This window comes from Haematobia irritans, chromosome 4 (genome assembly GCF_050003625.1).
Source record: "Haematobia irritans isolate KBUSLIRL chromosome 4, ASM5000362v1, whole genome shotgun sequence".
NCBI classification, from domain to species: domain Eukaryota; kingdom Metazoa; phylum Arthropoda; class Insecta; order Diptera; family Muscidae; genus Haematobia; species Haematobia irritans.
In genome coordinates this window covers 114,478,529-114,484,946 of record NC_134400.1, presented here as the reverse complement: position 1 = coordinate 114,484,946, position 6,418 = coordinate 114,478,529, and positions in this window count along the sequence as shown.

Genomic DNA, 6,418 nt, shown 5'->3' with positions numbered 1-6,418 from the left:
CTCTCAAACATATTTTGCTTCAAGCATTTACATTTTTGGGTATTGCCCAAACATTTATATGTTTGATCTCTTCCAATATATAATATGTTTGAAAGCATATTAGTCTAAACAATATATGTTTCGGTAGTCTAAGTTTCAAACATTTTGTATTTTTGCATCCAAATTCAATAATGTTGTCTTCCAAAAAACAATATGTTATTATGTGAACATATAATATGTTTGGAAGCATTTTGCACCCAAAAATATTATATGCTTAAAAAAATTCTCCCAAACAATATTGTGCTCAAAATTTTATTTATTTATTTATATATTTACAATCATAACGAATTATGAAAATAAACAGGTAATATAGGTGCTAACAACATAGGTTTTCGACCTGAATGCTCAAAATTTTGTTTCTGCCCAATTGTATATTCCCCCACATCTTTCTCACTTCCACGAGATTTTTTAGTTCTTAGCACCTTTTTCTGTAATACAAACATTGTAGAAGAAATTATTCAATTGTATGATTTTTTTTTATTTTAATTTTACCTTTTGCCGGACGGGGATTCGAACAGCGGACCACACAGTTTGTAAGGATCAAAGAAGTAGCTGATCAATTGCCCAAGGAAAAATAAAATGTTAATTTTGTAATAACAAGCAACAACCACCAACTTAATTCAATATCGCTCCCTGTTAAATAGCGCTCCAAGCTACTAAACACATATATGTTTATAGGCTATTTCTAAATTAATATATGTTTGCATCCAAACATTTTATATTTACAAACATTTTATGTCCCAAACATAATATGTTCTAACATATTAACATATATGTCTCAAACATGTTATGCTAGTTTATGAACATTATATGCTTGCACTCAAAAATATTGTGTTTAAAAATTTGTGTTCCAAACATATAATGTTTATAGCCAAACATATGAAAAACAGCCTTTTTCATCCGTGTAGATAGCAGAATTATTATTCTAACTAAATTGTAATTCTAGAGATTTTGTAGAAGTAAACAAATTGTCTCCTTTATATAGCTCCCAGCAAATTTGAAGTACTTGAGATGGTAACACAAATATTTGTCTACATAGTGGTGAAGGGTATAATATAGTCGGCCCGTCCGACTTTAGACTTTACTTACTTGTTATACCCTAAACCACATAGTGGTCAGGGTATAATAAGTTTGATCGGCCAAAAAATGTGCCTACCAGAAATATTGATTTTAGACCCCATAAAATATATACCGATCGACTCAGAATCACCTCCTGAGTCAATCTAGCGCTTGGTGTCCGTCAGTCCGTCTGTCCATGTATTTGTTGTTCACAGGATTCCGGTCGCAATTATTAACCGATTTCGATGAAATTTGGTACAGGGTGTTTTTTGGGCACAAGGACGAACGCTAGTGAATTTGGAAGAAATCGGATCAAATTTAGATATAGCTCCCATATATATGTATCGCCCGATTTCGACAAATGGAGTCACGTTGAGCTTTTTTACAAACCGATCGTCATCAAATTTTGCACATTGTAAACTTTTTCATCACCCTTTAAGTCTGCAAAATTTCTTCGAAATCGGTTCAGATTTAGATATAGCTCCCATATATATGTATAGCCCGTTTTTGCCAAATTTGGCCATAAAAACCTTATTTATTAAGCGATCTTACTCAAACTTGGCCTTCTCTAATCTTTTATGGTACTGACAATATGTGCCAAAAATAATCGAAATCGGTTCAGATTTAGATATAGCTCTCATATATATGTATCGCCCGATTTTGACAAATTTGGCCGTAAAACCCTTATTTATCAACCGATAGTACTCAAAGTTGGCTAAATATAATCTTCTATACCTCTAACTGTATGTGCGCAATTTCATCGAAATCGGTTCAAATTTAGATATAGCTCCCATATATATGCATCGCCCGATTTTGCCAAATTTGGCCGTAAAACCCTTATTTATCAACCGATCGTAACCAAGGTTGGCTAAATGTAATCTTCTATAGCACTAACTGTATGTGCAAAATTTAATCGAAATCGGTTCAAATTTAGATATAGCTCCCATATATATGTATCGCCCGATTTTGAAAAATTTGCCCCTAGTAACCTTATTTTTTACCATAGGGGCCTCATTTATTAACTGATCGTACTCAAATTTTACACAAAGTGACCTTATGTGGTATCAATCATACCTGCAAAATATTATACAAATCGGTTCACATTTAGATATAGGTACCATATAAATGCATCGCTCGATTTTGTCATATTTGGCCACAATACTCTTATTTATTAACCTATGTTATTCAAATTTCAAATTTTGATGTACTAGCTGATCGTATTTAGACTTACATGTAGCTCTTACATAAATATATTGCCCTATTTGCAGAAATTTGGATTTATTACCCACAACTAATTGACCGATTTCCTCTTTATTTAATAATGGACTCAATATTAGTGGCATACTAACTCTTTTGGTGCAAAATAAACTATAGCTCCTAATATTAGACATTTCTGCTCAGATTGTGACAAGACACCCATAAACATGTACCCCCCTTTATGTTCTCCAAAAACTATACCAATGATACCCCACAAATGCTTATGTTTACTAATTCAGTAGGGGTGGTTTAGGGTATGACATAGTCGGCCCCGCCCGACTTTCTACTTTACTCACTTGTTATACCCTCCATCATAGGATGGGGGTATATTAACTTTGTCATTCCGTTTGTAACACATCGAAATATTGCTCTAAGACCCCATAAAGTATATATATTCTGGGTCGTGGTGAAATTCTGAGTCGATCTAAGCATGTCCGTCCGTCCGTCCGTCCGTCCGTCCGTCCGTCCGTCTGTTGAAATCACGCTAACTTCCGAACGAAACAAGCTATCGACTTGAAACTTGGCACAAGTAGTTGTTATCGATGTAGGTCGGACGGTATTGAAAATGGGCCATATCGGTCCACTTTTACATATAGCCCCCATATAAAGGGACCGTCAGATTTGGCTTGTGGAGCCTCTAACAGAAGCATATTTCATCCGATCCGGCTGAAATTTGGTATATAGTGTGTGTATATGGTCTCTAACAACCATGCAAAAATTGGTCCACATCGGTCCATAATTATATATAGCCCCCATATAAACCGATCCCCAGATTTGGCTTGAGGAGCCTAAAAGAGAAGCAAATTTCATCCGATCCGGCTGAAATTTGGTACATGGTGTTGGTATATGGTCTCTAACAACCATGCAAAAATTGGTTCACATCGGTCCATAATTATATATAGCCCCCATATAAACCGATCCCCAGATTTGGCTTGCGGAGCCTCAAAGAGAAGAAAATTTCATCCGATCCGGCTGAAATTTGGTACATGATGTTGGTATATGGTCTCTAACAACCATGCAAAAATTGGTTCACATCGGTCCATAATTATATATAGCCCCCATATAAACCGATCCCCAGATTTGGCTTGTGGAGCCTCTAAGAGAAGCATATTTCATCCGATCCGGCTGAAATTTGGTACATGGTGTTGGTATATGGTCTCTTACAATCATGCTAAAATTGGTTCACATCGGTCCATAATTATATATAGCCCCCATATAAACCGATCCCCAGATTTGGGTTGCGGAGCCTCAAAGAAAAGCAAATTTCATCCGATCCGCCTGAAATTTAGTACATAATATTGGTATATGGTCTCTAACAACCATGCAAAAATTGGTCCACATCGGGTCATAATTATATGTAGCCCCCATATAAACCGATCCCCCGATTTGGCTTGCGAAGTCTCCAAGAGAAGCAAATTTCATCCAATCCGGTTGTAATTTGGAACATGGTGTTAGTATATGATCTCTAACAACCGTGCCAGAATTGGTCCATATCGGTCCATAATTATATATAGCCCCCATATAAAATATTCTCCAGATTTGACCTCCGGAGCCTCTTGGAGGAACAAAATTCATCCGATCTGGTTCAAATTAGGCACGTGGTGTTAGTATATGGTCGCTAACAACCATACCAAAATTGGTCCAATCACACAAAAATTGGTCCATATCGGTTCATAATCATGGCTGCCACTAGAGCCAAAAATAATCTACCAAAATTTTATTTCTATAGAAAATTTTGTCAAAATTTTATTTCTATAGAAAATTTTTTCAAAATTTTATTTCTAGAGAAAATTTTGTTAAAATTTTATTCGGTTCATAATCATGGTTGCCACTCGAGCCAAAAATAATCTACCAAGATTTTATTTCTATAGAAAATTTTGTTGAAATTTTATTTCTGTAGAAATTTTTGTCAAAATTTTCTTTCTATAGAAAATTTTGTCAAAATTTTTATTTCTATAGAACATTTTGCGAAAATTTTATTTCTATAGAAAAATTTGTTAAAATTTTATTTCTGTAGAAAATTTTGTCAAAATTTTATGTCTACTTTGTCAAACTGAATTATATACGTATTGGATCGATCTTTTTTTATTTAATATATACCACGTATGGACTTACATACAATTTAGAAGATGGTGTTAGGAGGTTTTAAGATACCTTGCCATCGGCGAGCGTTACCGCAACTTAAGTAATTCGATTGTGGATGGCAGTGTTTAGATGAAGTTTCTACGCAATCCATGATGGAGGGTACATAAGCTTCGGCCTGGCCGAACTTACGGCCGTATATACTTGTTTTTTTACTAACATTGTGTTCCACTAATGCACCCTAGCCGACTTAAAGTTTGAGTTTATACACGCAAAGAAAAAAAAACGTTTGGAAAACGTGTACCGAAAACGTTTTTCTTTTGTTGGAGTTTTTTTGAATTTCTTCGAAAATTTTAAACCTTCATCAACCAAAATTTTTATTTTTTTAATAAAAAAAATATTTTTGAACCAACAACACAGTCCATTTCGTTTATATCAAGCACTGTTCTTTTCTGACTGAATTTTCTGAATTTTAATATAGTAATGTTATGTAATGTTGAACATCTTTTCGGAATCTTCCGAACATATCTGGAATATATGCCACTTCAACAACAGATTGATTTTGTTTTATTGTTTACTATTGTTAAAAATGAATTTTTCCCTTGAATTGATTACTTGAATTATTATTGAATTAAAGTCTATTTTAGATATAAGATAAATAGTAGTAGTAAAAAGCGGCAACCCTACTTACATTTCCTGGAGCCTTTTAACTGAAATACAACTACAGTCCATTGCAGAAAAGCCTGCTAGGAAATTGTACAATATGTAAAAAAAAAAACAAACAAAAACTTTTTGGTGTTCGGTCGAAGCAGGGTTCGAACCCACGACACTTGGCATGCACGGCGGACGTAGCAACCACTGCTCCACGGTGCCCAACTAAATGTTTGTTTCTGTTAAATAAAGTTTGATTAATCGGCTCGTGGGCGCCGCAAGCTATGCTATGTTAATATAACTTATATGGATAATTATCTATTGATGACAATAACAGCTACGTAGCTCAGTGGATAGTGTGCTGCCTTACAAATTGCTTGGTCCGCGGTTCGATTCTCAGTCCAGGCGAAAGGTAAAATTTTAAAAATTTATAAAATCGAATAATTTCTTCTACATTGTTTGTATTACAGAAAAAGGTGCTTAGAACCAAAAAACCTCGTGGAAGTGAGAAAAATGCAATTAACCAGAAAAGATTGTTTTTTCAGTTAGTCTTTATGAAATTGTTTTTACATCCTGGAAAAGAATAAACGTTTATCATAAAAAGTATATACTTTTCTCCCAAAGAAACTTCCTTACAGCGAAAAGCAAATGAGAAACGCACTTTGTTTGTCTAAAATTTCGTTTGGGAGGAAAGAATTATTTTTTTGCGTGTAGATTTTGTAGAAGTCTATCAAATTCTGTCCAGATCGAGTGATATTTAAATGTATGTATTTGGGACAAACCTTTATATATAGCACCCAGCGGATGTGATATGGTATCGAAAATTTAGATCTACAAAGTGGTGCAGGGTATAATATAATCGGCCCCGCCCGACTTTAGACTTTCCTTACTTGTTTTTTACTAACATTGTGTTCCACCCTACACAAAAAAATTTCCGTAGTTAAACTAACGCTAAATTTAACATATTTTTATTGGAAAAAAAATATTTGCTTGTAGTTAAATTTTATTATTTTTATCGAAATTTTCCACAGCTTAATGAAATCTTACTTTTTTTAAGTATGTCTCATAAATTTTATGAACTAAACGTGAGTATAAAGTTCAATGACCGTACACATAAGTTCAATATGAACTAAAGCAAAAGAAGATTTTCGTACGATTCCCAAAAATAGTAAGAATGAACTACTGTATGGTTAAAATGGTCATGATTTGGCGCCAATTCTTTCGATAATTTTCAGAAAATTTTACAAACGCTGACATCACGCCGGTATCACAAAAATAAGTAGATATTTTTCGACAAATTCAAGAAAATTTTTTAGACATAATTAATTTT